The following is a 19,158-nucleotide window of genomic DNA, read 5'->3' as shown; positions in this document are numbered from 1 at the left end:
TTACTGCACTTGCCTGGGTGGGGTGGGGTGGGGTGGGGTGGGCTGGGCAGAGGGGCTAAACGCAGGGGCTGGCAGGTGTCATGACCGATCCTGCTAATGCTGCATTTTGGGAACCCTAAACTATTGGGGACGCTAGTATAGTTCTGAAAAAGATCAAAGATATTGAACCATTCAATACTATACTAGTAATGGAGGTGTGTGTGTATGTGTGTTACTGGTAATCAATATTTCTTACTATGTGGCGGGGATCTGCGCTGTCCTAGACTGACCTAGCGTTAACGCTAACTAATGTCACCTGTGACACTAATAGTGATCAGAAAAAAAACCGTACACTATAAAATTGACACTATGACAGGGCAATGAAGGGGTTAACTGGGGGTGATCAGGGGGTTAAATCTTTATTGGGGGGTGGCGGGTATCCTAAGCCTACTTGGGACAGAAACTAACTCGCTAGCGCTAACTGAAGTCACAATCACACTAATACAGAAATACAGAAAACCGCTTTATACCTGTATATAGTGTGCAATGTGACAGGGGGTGAAGGGGTTAACTGGGGGTGATCAGGGGGGATCAGGGCGGTTAAATCTTTATGGGGGGTGGCAGGTTTACTAAACCTAAAAGTAACAGTCGCAATCGCTAAACCAAGTCATATGTCACACTATAACCGAAATATAGAAAACTGCTATATACTGTCTATATGTGCAATGTGACAGTGGGTGTAGGGGTTAACTGGGCGTGATCAAGGGGTGATCAGGGGGCTAAAGCTTTATTGGGGGGTGGCGAAGACCCTAAACCTACTTGGGACAGAAAATAACTCGCTAGCACTAACTGAAGTCACAATCACACTATTACAGAAATACAGAAAAACGCTATATACCTGTATATAGTGTGCAATGTGACAGGGGAGGAAGGGGTTAACTGGGGTGATCAGAGGGGGATCAGGGGGTTAAATCTTTATTGGGGGAGTGGTGGGTATCCTAAGCCTAAAAGTAACGGTCGCTAGCGCTAAATTATGTCACAAGGCACACTAATACAGAAATATAGAAAACTGCTATATACTGTGTATAGTGTGCAATGTGACAGGGGGTGTAGGGGTTAACTGGGGGGTGATCTGGGGGTAAATGTGCCTGTCTACGTGTGCGGAAGTGTGCTTGGTTCAATATTCACAGCTGATTTGTTTATTCTGACAGCAACAGCATTTGCTTTCAGCATATATACGTAAATCAATTATTTCAGCGCTGTAGGAGGTGATTTCACCACCGCAGTTACTTTGACAAAAAAAAAATGCAACACCCACTATTTTATTCTGTGTGGCCTCTGCTTTAAAATGTATATAATGTTTAGGGGGTTCAAAGTATTTTTTTAGCAAAATAAAAATTAATGTGAACAAAAAGTGTCAGAAAAGGCCTGGTCTTCAAGTGGTTAGAAGAGTGGGTGATGTATGGCATAAACTTCTAAAAATGGGCATAAAATGCCAGGACAAATCAAACACCCCCAAATGACCCCTTTTTGGAAATTAGACACCCAAGCTATTTGCTGAGAGGCTTGTTGAATCCATTTTATATTTTGCTACAAGTTTTGGGAAAATTACATATTTTTTTTTTTTTTTTTTACACAAAGTTGTCACTAAATGATAGTTTACTCGCACATGCCATGTGTATATGTGGAATTATCATAGTATTATTATTATTATTATGATTACAGGGATATTACATTTGTGAGACTTTTTAGGAGCCTAGCCGTGTACAGGACCCTAAAAACCATTTACCACCGTCAGGCTTTCTAAGGGCGAAAAGTGTTGATTTCCCTCCTCGCTACCTGTTATTTGTTTTGGAAAAAGAAGAAAGAAAAGGACATTCTTTTTTTTTTTTTTCTAATTTTCAAAACTTTGTGACAAAAAAGAGAGATCTGCAAAATCTTTAAATCTATCTAAAATGTTAAATAATCCAATTTGGGGAGAAAGACCAGTCATCTTGAGGAAAAAGTTTAAAATTTGAGTGTTACACAAGGATTCACATGAGGTCATTATGACTGTGTCCATTGTTGTCCATTGTATGTCCATTGTTGTACATACAGTATCTCAGAAAAGTACACCCCTCACATTTTTGTAAATCTTTTATTATATCTTTTAATGTGACAACACTGAAGAAATTACACTTTGCTACAATGTATATTAGTGAGTGTACAGATTCTATAATAGTGTAAATTTGCAGTCCCCTCAAAATAACTCAAAACACAGCCATTAATGTCTAAACCGCTGGCAACAAAAGTGAGTACACCCCTAAGTGTAAATGTCCAAATTGGGCCCAATTAGCCATTTTCCCTTTCCAATGTCACGTAAATCATTAGTGTTACGAGGTCTAAGGTGTAAATGGGGAGCAGGTGTGAAATTTGGTGTTATCGCTCTCTCTCTCATTCTGGTCACTGTAATTCAACATGGCCCCTCATGGCAATAAATTCTCTATGGCTCTGGAAAAAAGAATTGTTGCTCTACATAAAGATGGCCTACGCTATAAGAAGATTTCCAAGACCCTGAAACTGAGCTGCAGCACGGTAGCCAGACCATGCAGTGGTTTAACAGGACAGGTTCCACTCAGAACAGGCCTCACCATGGTCGACCAAAGAAGTTGAGTGCACGTGCTCAGCATCATATCCAGATGTCGTCTTTGGGAAATAGACATATGAGTATTACCAGCATTGCTGCAGAGGATGAAGGGGTGCTGCAGAGGTTTTCAGTGCTCAGGCAAAACGCTGCACATGGGGCGTGGCCTGAAGAGCAATGGAGTAAGACGCACAGAACAAGAGCTCCGCCGGCATCATCCTGTTTCCACGATCCTGTATGTCATCCGGCTCCAGAACTTACCCTCTCCAGGCTCCTGTCCCTCCTTGGACCCTGTGGTGGTATCTCTCCCCCCCCCCCCCCCCCGGCAGAAGTCCGAAGCCGCTGCAAAGTTGGATAAATTCCGGCATAAGGACAAAGAGTCCCCGTCAGAAGATGGCGCGGCCCCATCCACCTCCCAGGCTGCTCCCGCCACTGACCTAGCACAGATCCTGAATGCTATCTCCACATGTCAGGCGACTCTGACGGCGCGCATTGAAGAGGTGAAGGTGGCTGTCTCCCTCATTCGGCAGGATTTGCAGAGGCTCAGGGATCGGGTGTCTGAGTCTGAGCGCCGTTTGGGACATGTGGAGGACGCGGTCCCCCCTTTGCAGGCCTCTTCTAACCAAGCCGAACGCCATATTGCACAGCTACTCTACAAACAAAAATTGGTCTGCATGGCTGTCATCCCAGAAGGAAGCCTCTTCTAAAGATGATGCATAAGAAAGCCTGCAAACAGTTTGCTGAAGACAAGCAGAGTAAGGATATAGATTACTGGAACCATGTCCTGTGGTCTGATGAGACCAAGATAAACATATTTGGTTCAGATGGTGTCAAGTGTGTAAGGTGGCAATCAGGTGAGGAGTACAAAGACAAGTATGTCTTGCCTACAGTCAAGCATGGTGGTGGGAGTGTCATGGTTTGGGGCTGCATCGGCACTGGGAAGCTACAGTTCATTGAGGGAACCATGAATGCCAACATGTACTCTGATATACTTAAACAGAGTATGATCCCCTCCCTTCGGAGACTGGGCCACAGGGCAGTATTCCAATATGATAACGACCCCAAACACACCTCCAAGATGACCACTGCCTTGCTAAAGAAGCTGAGGGTAAAGGTGATGGACTGTCCCCAGGCCTAAACCCTATTGAGCATCTGTGGGGGATCCTCAAACGGAAGGAGGAGGAGCACAAGGTCTCTAACATTCACCAGCTCTGTGATGTCATCATGGAGGAGTGGAAGAGGACTCCAGTGGCAACCTGTGAATCTCTGGTGAACTCCATCCCCAAGAGGGTTAAGGCAGTGCTGGAAAATAATGGTGGTCACACAAAAAAAGTTGAAACTTTGGGCCCAATTTGAACATTTCCCCTTAGGGGTGTACTCACTTTTGTTGCCAGCGGTTTAGACATTAATGGCTGTGTGTTGAGTTATTTTGAGGGGACAGCAAATTTACACTGTTATACAAGCTGTACATTCAGTATGTTACATTGTAGCAAAGTGTAATTTCTTCAGGGTTGTCACATGAAAAGGTATAATAAAATATTTCCAAAAACGTTTGGGGTGTACTCACTTTTGTGAGATACTGTAAATTATGTTTAGAAAGGCAAAGCCAGTCTTTATGTATATTAATTCGGAAGCCAAGTAGTAATATTGGAAGTTAGAAAAGGCCAATCTGGCTTGATGTAGAGGAAATTGCAGGGTGGCTAAAGCAATTTGAGATTGTTGCTAATTCAAAAAAACAAAAGATACAGAAGGAATGGATACGATTAAAGAGTGTTATGGAATCAGGGCATTCAAAAAAATATATAATAACTAAGGCTAGAAAATAATTTTTAGTAAATTGGCTCTACCCACAATTTTTTCAGGGGTGACATCCAGTTAGAGATGGTAATATTGGGAAGAGGTTTTTATCCTGATAGGTAGCTAAGGGAAGCTGTCTGATAATTTCCAAATAAAATCTATAGATGGCTCAGAGTCTAGAGACTTGATGAATGTGATTTGCAATTTTAGGGCCCACAGGGAAAAAAATCAGTTTATCCTAATTTCCCTAAAACCTGCAGCATTCCTGAACTCTCAATAATTTGAAAAAGAGAGGAGAGTGAGTGATCCAGATCACCAAGGTAGATTAAGGCACCATCCAAATACAGAGATAAACGTTCCTTCAATGAGGTAATACTGAGTTGTTTAATAGTGGATGAGGTTTATACCAGAATTACTAGAGGTTCTATGGCTAATGCAAATAAAATGGGCTTTAAGGGGCTTCCCTGTCTGGCACCTCTATAAATGAAGAAAATATCTGATTGATTGATTGATTGATTGATTGATTGATTGAGTCTAATTCTGGCTACTGGATCTTTATATACCAAACTAAATCTATTTAGGAATCTTTGAGCCAAACCCCATGCGCCAAGTCTGCAATGGACATGCGTGCTCTTTCATCAGGTGCTGGAGCTGAGCACAGGAGGTGTCAGGAGAAGTGCAGGCTTCATCCGGGCGCTGGATATATGTGAAGACAGCTGAGCATGCACAGCACACTCCCCCCCCTATCCCCGTGTGTGAGCGCCCCTCCTCCCCTTCCCATCCAGGATGTGTGCAGTGTGCTGTGCGTGCTCAGCTGTCTTCACAGATATCCAGCACCCGGACGAAGCCTGCACTTCTCCTGACACCTCCTGTGCTCAGCTCCAGCACCTGATGAAAGAGCGCACATGTCCATTGCAGACTTGGCGCAAGCTCAGAAATGCGTTGTGCATTTCCGGGTCCCGGGTTACCAGCTGTGTCACGGATGTGACTCTTCATCCCTCCACTGCGGTGTCAGCTTCTGTTGGATGCTCCGGACAGTTCGAGACTAAGGCCGGCCACTTTCTCTCCTGTTACCTACGGCTCCCCAGCCCACTGCGCACGTTATATCCACTAGAGGGACGGCACCACCCGGTGGACACCTGTACTTCCATGTCAGCTCATTACCACCAGCTTTTGTGAGTTGTTGCTATTTGTTTTCTATATATTTCTATTAAAACAGTCTGCACCCAGAGCGCTTTTTTGTTTTTTCTTTACATGATGAATGCTAACAGCTCAGGTTCGCTGGATGTAAGTATAGCGGGAACCAGGGTGGGGAGTGGAAAGGGTGTACGGTGTTAGCTCACCTTTACAATTTTTTTGTAAAGGTAAACTAACACTTTAATGCTTGTTATTATGAACAAAAGAGGGAATGATTAAAGGAATTCTGTAATAAAAGAAAATCAGCCTTTTCGGACTCCTCCTGAAAATATTAGTTGCCCGGTTATAATTAAGGTCTGCTCACTTACAACCCTTTGACCAAGCCATTGTTGTGTGGGCTGTTTTCAACACAGCCTCTAACACTTCTTGGTTCCGTAAGGTGTAAATAATGGGATTCAGAAGAGGAGTCACTATGGATGGGACAACAGAGACTTTCTTATTAAAGTGAAGGTAATCACCACTAGCTGGTCTAATGAACATGAACATTATTGAACCATAGAAAAGAATAACAACAAAAAAATGGGAGGCAAAAGTGGAAAATGCTTTACGCCTTGCTGACGCAGAAGACAATTTGATTATCATTCGGGTAATACATACATAAGATATCAAAGTCAAGAAAAGACACCCAAAAGTTACAAAACATATGGAAAAAAAAGATGCATTCTCAACTTTTGTTGAATCAGAGCAGGACAAGTGAATGATTGGAGCAAAATCACAGTAATAGTGATCTATTATATTCCCTTTACAGTACCAAAGTTTGGATAGTGTCAAGCATGGACCTATCACCCCAATGAATCCACATATAAATGATCCCATTATGAGCATAGTACATACACTGGGACTCATGATCACTGAATAACGCAGTGGATTGCAAATGGCGACATAGCGATCATACCCCATTGCAGTCAGGAGATACATTTCTGTTCCACCAAGAGAAAAATGGAAATAAAACTGAACCATGCAACCAGCTAAAGAAATGTATTGGTTGCCTGTTTTAAGAGACCACAGGAGTCTAGGGACTGTGACAGAGGGATACCAGAGCTCAAGGAATGACAGTCCACTGATAAAGAAGTACATTGGTTTATGCAGACGTTTGTTTGCTTTGATGATGACAATGATGAAAAGGTTTGCTGTAATGGTGGCAATGTACATAATAAATAAAACAATAAAAAGCCAAAATCTTCTCTGCCCCTCAACAGAAAACCCTAAAAGAAGAAAGTCAGTTGTTACTGACTTGTTAAATTGATGCTTTGTTACCATGGTAATCTGTAAAGAAAAATACATAGAGTTACAAAAATTTGCAATATATATATATATATATATATATAAAAACACTGCTCAAAAAAATTAAAGGGACTCTTTGAAAACACATCAGATCTCAATAGGGAAAAATATCATGCTGGATATCTACAGTGCATTGCGAAAGTATTCGGCCCCCTTGAACTTTTCGACCTTTTGCCACATTTCAGGCTTCAAACATAAAGATATAAAACTGTAATTTTTTGTGAAGAATCAACAACAAGTGGGATACAATAATGAAGTGGAACGAAATTTATTGGTTATTTCAAACTTTGTTAACAAATAAAAAACTGAAAAATTGGGTGTGCAAAATTATTCAGCCCCTTTACTCTCAGTGCAGAAAACTCTCTCCAGAAGTTCAGTGAGGATCTCTGAATGATCCAATGTTGACCTAAATGACTAATGATGATAAATAGAATCCACCTGTGTGTAATCAAGTCTCCGTATAAATGCACCTGCACTGTGATAGTCTCAGAGAGCATTATGAAGAACAAGGAACACAGCAGGCAGGTCCAAGATACTATTGTGGAGAAGTTTAAAGCTGGATTTGGATACAAAAAGATTTCCCAAGCTTTAAACATCCCAAGGAGCACTGTGCAAGCGATAATATTGAAATGGAAGGAGTATCAGAACACTGAAAATCTACGAAGACCTGGCCGTCCCTCTAAACTTTCAGCTCATACAAGAAGACTGATCAGAGATGCAGCCAAGAGGCCCATGATCACTCTGGATGAACTGCAGAGATCTACAGCTGAGGTGGGAGACTCTGTCCATAGGACAACAATCAGTCGTATACTGCACAAATCTGGCCTTTATGGAAGAGTGGCAAGAAGAAAGCCATTTCTTAAAGATATCCATAAAAAGTGTCGTTTAAAGTCTGCCACAAGCCACCTGGGAGACACACCAAACATGTGGAAGAAGGTGCTCTGGTCAGATGAAACCAAAATCAAACTTTTTGGCAACGATGCAAAACGTTATGTTTGGCGTAAAAGCAACACAGCTCATCACCCTGAACACACCATATCCACTGTCACACATGGTGGTGGCAGCATCATGGTTTGGGCCTGCTTTTTTTCAGCAGGGACAGGGAAGATGGTTAAAATTGATGGGAAGATGGATGGAGCCAAATACTGGACCATTCTGGAAGAAAACCTGATGGAGTCTGCAAAAGACCTGAGACTGGGACGGAGATTTGTCTTCCAACAAGACAATGCTCCAAAACATAAAGCAAAATCTACAATGGAATGGTTCACAAATAAACATATCCAGGTGTTAGAATGGCCAAGTCAAAGTCCAGACCTGAATCCAATCGAGAATCTGTGGAAAGAACAGAAAACTGCTGTTCACAAACACTCTCCATCCAACCGCACTGAGCTCGAGCTGTTTTGCAAGGAGGAATGGGCAAAAATTTCAGTCTCTTGATATGCAAAACTGATAGAGACATACCCCAAATGACTTACAGCTGTAATTGCAGCAAAAGGTGGTGCTACAAAGTATTAACTTAAGGGGGCTGAATAATTTTGCGCCGAAAGTTTACGCATCGCTTTACAACTTGAGGGTAGACAGTACAAATACAATACACTTTAATACAGTAGGAATCAGAGGGCCCTGCTTGTTAGAGCTTACAATCTAAGAGGGACGGTCAAGAGATACAAGAGGTAATAACTGTGGGGGATGGGCTGATGGAGAAAATAAAAGTACAGTTGTTATGTGGTTGCCAGATGGGTTTCTCTGAAGAGATGTGTTTTTAGGGATCGTCTGAATGTAGACAAAGTACGAGATAGTCGGACAGATCGAGGTAGAGCATTCCAGAGGATGGGAGAAGCTCGGGAGAAGTCCTGGAGGCGAGCATGGTAAGTGGTTACAAGGGAGCTAGAGAGCAGGAAGTCCTGGGAGGAACGAAGAGAACAAGTTGGTTGGTATTTTGAGACCAGATTAGTGATGTAGCTGGGCGCCAAGTTATGGATGGCTTTGTAAGTTATGGTTAGTAATTTGAATTTAATTTGTTGGTTGAGTGGCTGCCAATGGAGGGATTGGCAAAGAGGGGTAGCAGACACAGAGCGGTTTGCAAGGTGGATGAGCTTGGCAGTAGCGTTCATGATGGACTGAAGGGGGGATAGTCTTTTTAAGGTAAGCCAATGAGAATGGAGTTGCAGTAACCGAGACGAGAGCTGACCAGGGAGTGGATTAAAAGCTTTGTGGCATCATTGGTTAGGAAGGGACATATCTTGGAGATGTTGCGGAGGTTGAGGCGGCAAGCTTTGGGCAGTGACTGAATGTGTGGCTGAAAGGATAGTTCAGAATCCAGGATTATACCTAGGACCTTGACATTGTTTGATGGAAATTAAAATTATCAACCTACAGGGGGTTGAATTCAAAGACACCTCAAAAATCAAAGTGAAAAAATGATGCAGCAGGCTAGTCCATTTTGATGAAATTTCTTTGCAGCAGCTCAAAATAGTAATCAGTAGTTTGTATGGCCCCCACGTGCTTTTATGCATACCTGACAACATCTGGGCATGCTACTAATGAGACGGCGGATGGTGTCCTGGGGTATTTCCTCCCAGATCTGGACTAGGGCATCACTGAGCTCCTGCACAGACTGAAGTGCAACCTGGCAGTGTCGAATGGACCAAAACATAATGTCACATAAGTGATCTATTGGATTTAGGTCAGACGAACATGGGGGCCACTTAATGGTATCAATTCTTTCATATCCTTAGGGAACTGACTGCATCCTCTGGATTGTAACTGGTCAAGCTACAGGGACAACACTGAGCATGTTTTTAATACTAACAATGACGATGAAATAGTAAGGTTACTCAAATGTACTTGGTATTTTGGTCACTATAGAGTACCTGTGGTAGTTGGGTTACTATTTTACCTTTCAGTATATACAGTACATGAAATATATGCAAATACATGAAGAATATGGAACTGATTTAACTTAAAATATAAAATGTTCATTTAATACAAGCTGTGATCACTTTAACCATCCAATTGCGTGGAGGAAAAATTCCTATCCCCAGATGTGATAGGATAATTATGAAAACAATTTTACTGGGAAAACTTTCTATTCTTCTTACCTAATAGATTCTACAAGAGTGCATCGTTGTGCACATTTCTACAATGCAATTGTCTCTGAAAATAAATACACAGATTGCATCCTATTAGTAGGAAGTGGCATTAATAAATGGTTGCCTTCATTTGGTTTAAATAAATAACAGCAGTTTTTTTTTCTATCTAGAAATACCCTCAAGATATTTCATTCAGTTCCCAGTGTAATCCCTGCAGGGAATATTTTTAAACACCAGAATGATTAAGTTTTATGTATCCCCAACAGACAGCACTATAAATGTGTCAATGATACCTAAGTGCGCAAATATGCAAACTGTGCTCCACAAAAAATGCTGGAGTTTTTGGACACTTCCTGCACTAATTTGTGATTGCACGTTTCACCGATTGCTGGATTGGCATATATTTATTGTTGGATTTGCGTATATTTAGCCATATTTATTTATATTGCTGGATTTGCATATATTTATTGCTGGGTTTGCATATATTTATTTATACCGCTGGATTTACATATATTTATTGCTGGATTTGTATATATTTATTTATATTCATTTATATGCGGGGTATAAATATAAATATAACTTTATTTCTGTACACAATCTGATACCCTGTAGGTGACACTGACATTTCGGGCTCATATGTGCATTTGTACACTCTACAAACCATTTATTTATTATTGCACATTGCACAATACTGCACTAGGCACTAATTGCCACATTAATATATTTATTTTATAAATTTTAGATATTGAAGTCGGCACTAAATTTATATACAACTACGGACACATATATATTTTTTATTTTTTATTTTCTATTTACCAACTTATAGATTTACTTTGGGTGACCACACCTGCTGCACTTAGCACGTTTCGCACTCTGGTTGCATTTGTTTTACAGCGGCATATGTACACAGGCACATTGTATGTATATCGGTAGTATATATGCCACATATAAGATTTTATATATAGTCCTTTTTATTTCTATATATCTTTTATCTTGAAATTAACTACCACTTGTTCCATAAAGGTTGATTTTACACATCACAACAGAGATTTATTACCACTAGAAAACACACCTTATTTATTTGCCCCACACCCTATATCTGGCAGCGCCAATCACTTCCCCCTTTACATATATATTTGATACATCCTTTTATAGGGCTGTATTTTTGAAGTGGGCTGCAGCCAAGTCTGTTTTTTAGTCTTTATCCTAAGCGCAGATTCCTTTGGTTTTTAACTATATATATATATATTTTTTAGCAGTGACCCTAAAAGTAAAATTGTTGCAGTTTTTTTATGTCACACAGTATTTGCGTAGTGGTTTTTAAAACACAATATTTCAGGAAAAAATGCACTTTCAAGGGTGACTCCATTTTAGAGTGAAAAAAGAAAAGCAAATAAAGAAAAAAAAGTTATAGTGTATACAATTGTGACACAAATCATATTGAAATTGAATGTTATTAAAAATTACCTTTCCTTTTCAGTCTGCAGCTCTGTAATTTTCTGAAAATGCAATGCAATATGGCTACCTTGAGCTGTTCTGTACACAGAATGTGTACTGACCACACACCCCCGAAACAATTTCCTGCTTGTGTGATTGGCTCACCAATTTTCCCAGTAGTCTACAGCAAGATACAATTAGCAATATCAAGGGAGAAAAGGGGGGGGGGAACAGGTGAGAGCCACCAGGAAATCCCTATGACGCCCTGAAAGAATCCTGGGGCGTGAGGATATGGCACATAGCTCAATGAAGAAGCGTGCTGGGTCACGCGAAACGCGTTGACGTCACACGCGGTCACGCCTCCGGCTCCTCCCACCACCCGGACCTTGACGCCACAGTCACCTCTCCGTATAGCTGAAGCCGGACTAGCGGCGCTACTCACCAGCTATCCCGGCTCTCCCCTCCTGAATCGGCTAGCATCTACAGAATCTCCAACACTGATACCTGGCACCTCAGGCTTGCACCACCTGGAGTTTCATGGACATTTCACCATTCTGGCAAGTAAGTATTATGCTATTACATGCTGACTGATCCATGTGCATGTCTGAACCCACTGCAGCACTCTGCTATATTTTGCTTGCATCTGCTCAGTAAAGCCTCCTCCTTGTCTCCCATCTGGGTCTGAAGGGATTACTTGCACTCAGCATATGCATACTGGGCTACTTGCTTTTCCATCAAACATTACTTGTGGACACTGCTATCTGCCCATCAACCAGAGTGAGATTCTGCACCCCCATACCGGTGACCCAGTGATGATTTAAGTTGAGGAGGCTTACATGCCGTTTTGCTTCATGCCTGCTTGTTATTGAATATGCTGCTGGACTATCTTGCACTATCGCTTCTGCCATCTGTTTGTCCACTCTGATTCGCCTAGGTGCTGGTAACGGACTGATCATTCTGAATTGTGCTTTCAAATACTAGATCTGGCTGCGTTGGATAAACGGAGCGGTTTAATCTTTTGATTTCATCAGGTGGGATTTCAGCCTCAGGATTCCATACCAAGCCCAATTTAGCCTTATTAGCATTTGCATACAGCATTTTCTCAGCTCTCTACACACCCAGTATACCCTTGTTGGTCTCCATTCTCCTGTGAGTCTTCAATCAAGACCCCCCATTGGGACCCTCAGTAGCCATTCATTGGCTTGTGGTTTTGGGTAGACTTGGCTGGGGCGGTGGGTTTGGCTTAGGTGGTTGTGGCCTGGACTGGGTGGTGGGTGGAGCCTTTGAGGTGAAACCAGCGTTCCACAAGAGGCGGGACCATTTTATACTGCTCTGATCAAGGGTCCATGAGCATTCTTCTTTATTTTGTAACTGCACTGTTTTATTCAATTTTGCATTTACCTGTTCAACCATGTTTCAATAAAGTATAAATTTTTACATTATACCAGTGTTTGAGCCATCCTATGCAACTTCCTTTTCCTTGTTTTTCTACAGTAAGATACAAGTCAGAATCCAGGCATCTCCTACAATAAAAATGTCATTTTTGGTGAGATACTTCCAATAGGAAATCATGTCTTAGGCTCCTTTCACACACTCCGTCCGTTGGACGGAGTCCGTTTTTCTCAGCGGGGGATCGAGCCGCCGATCCCCCGCTGAGCAGCAGGAGGACAGCTGTGTCTCCGCGCTGTGTGCGGAGACACAGCTGACAGTTCCCCATACATCTCTACGGGGGAAATCGGATGTCAATGGACCGTCAGTCCGTTCTCACCCGATCCGATCCGCTGGACGGATGGAAAATAGGGTTTCCATCCGTCCAGATTTGACGGATCGGATCGGGTCGGATGTCAGCGGACATGTCTCCGCTGACATCCGATGCCCCATAGGAATGCATGGGGGGACCGTTCAGATCCGCCAAAAAAACGGACAGGCGGATCTGAACGGTCCACCTGTGTGAAAGGGGCCTAAAGGGATGCAGTAGTTTTCCTCATTAGAGTCCTGAAGGACAGCTGATTGATCATTATGAAACCATTCCCACTCACTTTCCCACATGGATACAAACACACAGGGGTTTCTTCAGAATAACAAAAGCTAGGAATCTTCAACAAAGTTTGTTAAAATCCTTGCAATGTACATACAGTAGGTCACTCAAAGGGGAATGTTTTTTTCTCAACAAAAGTGGAGATATCCTTTCATTAATTTTATTGCGAAAAAACACAATATATTGTTTAACCCAATTTTTTGGCAAATTATAAAAGTTTAGATACCCAACCTAACAGTTAATGTTTAAAGAAAGAAATATAATAATAAATAATATATCCAAATTGAGGCTTTAGAGAAGAATACTGTATATCATGATTATTTATTCCAAAAAGGTTTAAAGGCTCCTTTGGGGTTAATAACGGACTGAAGGGTCTCTTGTTTGACTTACGTTTGCAGGCAGGTACTAAGGAGAAAAACTGTGGCAGCATAGGACTCCAGGCGTCCTATGCTGCCACAGCAAAACACAGCAAACTGCACCATAGATCTCTCTGATATAAGTACAAAACGTATTATTTCGCAGATATTTAATCTTTGGATTGACTGCAGTTACCGAGGTCCTGTACCCTAAGGGAACCGCATTGGATCCCACAAGTGGCTAAACGCTATTGGTCTAGCCCAAGTAAATGTATGATTCAAGTCAATTACTCATTATTCACACCAACATATCTAGTATGCATGCACCCATTTTTTATAATTTTTATGGTTTCAAAACTTTATTCTTTCCTCCAAGCAGGAGGTTAAGAATAACTCATGCTGCAATATACCACTTCAGAAGCAGCACAAGTTCCCGTTGCAACTCAGGAATCTGGGGAAGGCATATATGCATGAAACTGATAAAAAAAGACGTATGTAACATACTAAACATTAAATATATTGCATGAATCTAATTTGAGTTTATGTAAAATTTGTCATCTGTATTATTTGTCATTTATAGAAATGGTGATATATCCTTGAAAAAGGCCCTGTACGGCCGAAACGCATTGGATAACTCATTGGACCTTTCCTCTGAACCAGGTTCCAAAGATACATGGAACAACAGAGCAGAATGTCCTGTTAAAAGTCACCTATTCTTCACTTGTCACTTACCTTTCTATATTTTGCACCGTCAACACAATGGGCCTTCACCCATTCACAAAAAACCTTGTATGATACTGTAAATAGCTTAAAATAAATTGTTTGATTTTACACCATATCATTTGCCCGTACTCTTGCCCATAAAGTCCCAATTACCTGGCATGAGGCACCAAAACTATAAACATAATTTATGAGACGGTGGCAAAAAATGACTATAGGGCTCCACTGAGATCAAAACCCCTCTTTATAAGGGAAATCGTAAGCAACCACTTAACCCCCGGAAGATTTTACCCCCTTCCTGACCAGGGCCTATTTTGCGATTCAGCACTGTGTGCCTTTAACGGACAATTTAACGGACAATTGCGCGGCAAAAGCGTATTTTGATTGGTTTGCGCAAAAGTTATTGCGTTTACTAACAAAGGGAAAGATTTTTGTCATTTTTTTTAACGAGTAATGGCGGCGATCTGCAATTTTTTTTTTTGCGGGACTGCGACATTGGGGCGGACAGATCGGACCCTTGACTGACATTTTGGACACTTTTGGGGTTACCAGTGACATTACTACAGTAATCAGTGCTATACATATGCACTGTTACTGTAAAAATGACACTGGCAGTGAAGGGGTTAACTTTTTTTGAGAGGGAGGGGTTATGTGTGTCCCTAGGGGTGTGTTTCTAACTGTGATTGGCTGTGGCTTGATGTGTAAGAACAGTGATCAACGGTCCTACATAGTAGAACCGTATGATCACCATTCTTACACAGGGGAGAATGACAGGCGGCTTTGTTTACATTAGCCGCCTGCCTTTCTTCCAGTGTAATGGACGATCGCGAGTGCCCGGCGGACATCGGGTCCGCCGGGCACACGCGCGGGAGAGTCCGTGACCATGCGGGAGCGCGCCCGTGGTGGCGCGCGGTGCACCCTAGAGCCTCACAGGCTAGCGACATAGCCCTATGTCCCTTTGCCTGTAAGGGGCTGACCGCCACCATAAATAGTCGTGCGGCGGTCGGCAAATGGTTAAAATCTGCTTTTCTACTTAAGGTATTATTCCTTTGAGCAACCATGCAGAACGAGGGTGTCAGGTCAGAGTATAGGGCCTCTACATTACTTGACCAAACACCATCTGGTATTTGCTGTACATTTGCCCATCTTTATATTGTAGCCACAACTGACATACTGCCTAGCTGGAAACCTCTGGAAATTGTACTATACCCTCTGGGGCAGTAAAATAAGGATGACATTTGTATACATCAGTAGCTTACCTGAGTAAATGTTTGAACAGACTAGAGATTCCAAATATTTTCTGAAAGTATAGATATATCATAGTTTATTATGAATGATGTCAGTTCTGAGTGTTTGACAGAAAAAGGGGAACTATTCTATGTCCACTATCCAGATGCTGGATTTAAAGCATTTCATGAAGAATTTGGGGAATCTGCTCTTTTATGATACATATAGGCCTAACCCATCATTGTTTTCTTTATTACTGCTTTTGATCCCTTCATAGTGTAAGGAGTATACAAATTACGATTCAGAAGAGGAACACTATAAGGGCTCTTTAACACGGCCGCTCCGTGTGAAAGCTCCGCTGCGGGACTTTTTTTTTTTTCTTTCACGGAGCGGATGACATTTGTGTCATCCGCTCCGTATGTCCGCATATCATCCCATCCGTTTGCGGATGATATGCGGACATAATGTAAGTCTATGGGCATTGCGGATGTCAGCGGGTGACACCGCTGACATCCGATTTTCCTTCCTTTCCATTTTTTGAACGGAGGAAAAATAGGGTTCTGTTCCGTTCCAAAAAACGGAACAGAACTGAAAGGAAGAAAATCGGATATCAGCGGATGGTATTCCGCTGACATCCGCAATGCCATTGACTTACATTATGTCCGTAAATCATCCGCAAAAAAATAGGATGATTTGCGGACACACGGAGCGGCCGTGTGAAAGAGCCCTTAATGTAAAAATTAAATTAAATGATGTTCACACCCTGTGGTCAAATTTCTGGCCATTGGTGTGGATCAGGATGTGAAAGGAAAACACCTCAGTGGGGATAAAATAGCAAAAAAATTGTTTAACCACTTGCCGACCGCCGCACGACTATCTACGTCGGCGGTCAGCCCCTCACAGGCAAAGTGACGTAGATCTACGTCGCTCGCCTGTGAGGCTCTAGCGTGGCGAGCGTGATCATCGGGTGGAGAGGGAGAAAGGCAGGCAGCTGATGTAAACAAAGCCGCCTGCCATTCTCCCCTGTGTAATGACAGAGATCATACGGTTCTTCTATGCAGGATCGTATTTCTCTGTTGTTACACGAAAAGCCACGCCCCTTTACAGTTAGAAACACGCCCCTAGGGACACACCTAACCCCTCCTTCTCAATAAAGTTAACCTCTTCCCTGCCAGTGTCATTTTTACAGTAACAGTGCATATTTATAGCACTGATTACTGTAGTAATGTCACTGGTAACCCCAAAAGTGTCAAAAATGTCAGTCAAGGGTCCGATCTGTCTGCCGCAATGTCGCAGTCCCGCAAAAAAGAAATCGCAGATCGCCGCCATTACTCATTAAAAAAAAAACAAAAATCTTTCCCTTAGTAAACGCAATAACTTTTGCGCAAACCAATCAAAATACGCTTATTGCGATTTTTTTTTTTTACCAAACATATGTAGCAAAAAACATTTTGATTAAAAAATGTTTAATTCTTACATTTTTTTGGGGGGAATTTCATATAAAAGAATGTGAAAAATATTGTTATTTTTTCAAAATGTACGCTCTTTTTTTGCTTATAGCGCAAAAAGTAAAAATCGCACAAGTGATCAAATACCACCATAAGAAAGTTCTGTTTGTGGGAAGAAAAGGATGACAATTTTGTTTAGGTACAGCGTCGCACGACCACGCAATTGTCCGTTAAAGTCACGCAGTGCCGAATCCCAAAATAAGGGCCTGGTCAGGAAGGGGGTAAAATCTTCCGGGGCTTAAGTGGTTAATAAAGGTTTTAAATGTGAAAGATAGGAGGGATGGTGGCGCTGCCTATATTAAAAAATAAATATAAATTGTAGTAAAGTATTGTATCTTCAATGGTTGAAGATATAAAGTGCCTCGTGCTATCAAAGATAAGTGCAATTGTTTATCTGAAAATCACCAGTACAAAAATATAATCATTGACATCAAATGGTGCAAATCTGCAAGTGTAATATATTAAAGTGCCTCCAAGGGATTTAAAGTGACTGGTGCCAAAATTAATAATATCTGTGATGGATATCAAGCATAAACAAACTACAAATCGCTATGACCAATAATAACAATAATAATTCATGCAATAAAAAAGTGCTTTAAAGGAGAGTGCTATAGTGTGTGAAAAGCCCCAGTAATACCATATACGATGGTATAGGGGTAATATAAGGTGCCAACAGTAAAACAATCTAAAATATGCACAGGTCAAAACGTCCAGTATGAAAAAATGTCCAATCTGGAAGAAAAGTCTATGTATCACATGCAGTGACCACAAGCAAATAAATTGGAATGGGTGACAACACTCTGGTGAATGATTGATGAGGAGTGACCCCGTGGTGGGTGGTAAGGTGCTGGGTGATCCCTCCAGTGGAAAGGCACACTTACCAGAGACACCCACCCCACACAGGGGTATTAGGCGGGTGTTTAAATGATCCAACGGCCCAGCGGTATCCTCCTGTGCCTGGATGGGGGCGTCTACCGGAAACCTAGCTGGTCCTAGTATGGGTATTCCCTGGATTGGTTCCCTGTGTATATTTCCGATAGCGGATGTGGTCCGAGGTACCCCCCGATTTCACTCACGATGGTGTGCCAGATAGTGTGCCAAAGAATAAATAAGGGACATAGTGTAATGCCGTAAGGTATTTTTATTTCACATAAAACGTAGAGAGGTACTCACATTTGAGCAGGTAAATCGAGCGTGTATATGGAGCGGAGCGCTTGCGATCCAAGCCTCGATCTCGTGTAGATAAGCCGGAAGTGACTCGACACGCTGTACGCGTTTCGTAGTTAATGCGTCATCAGCAGCGTCAGGTCACCTCCGGTATGCTTTCTTAAATGTGCATGCGGTAACCAGGCAACCAATCGACACTTGGTAATTACGATACGTAGTCCGGCCGTACGGACTACAAGAAAATGGCGCCTGTGTAGATGGATGTAAATATATAAGCTTCCTTCTAACCGTAATTATGAAGTCTAAAACAAGGCCAAATAGATGGATAGAGGTGTCGATGTATTAATTAATGTAATAAAAAATGGTTCCTGGTGATGGTGCATGTTCATATTTTCGGAAGTTAACGTACACTTATTAGCTCATGTTGTAAATGTACCAACATATTAAAAAATCTCAATTACATTTATTTTAAAACAATGAATATATATTAAAAAAACACCAATATATAAAAGAAAAAAATGTGTATAAATTATATGTAGTGCTGGTATGCATTAACATATGCGGTGGGAGAGATTAGGAGGACATCTAGTGGAGATTTATAAAACTGCATATATGTAATATGTATATATGTATCCATGGTTTTTAAATCCTGTAAGTACTTAGATGAAAATTTAGAACAAGGGACAATAAATAGATGTGATATTATAGTGTCAAGTATATAATGTGCAAATGT

The sequence above is a fragment of the Pelophylax lessonae genome (genome assembly GCF_965119305.1).
Source record: "Pelophylax lessonae genome assembly, chromosome: 7".
Taxonomy (NCBI): Eukaryota; Metazoa; Chordata; class Amphibia; order Anura; family Ranidae; genus Pelophylax; species Pelophylax lessonae.
The sequence above is the reverse complement of the archived record's forward strand: the minus strand, read 5'-3'. Positions refer to the sequence as shown.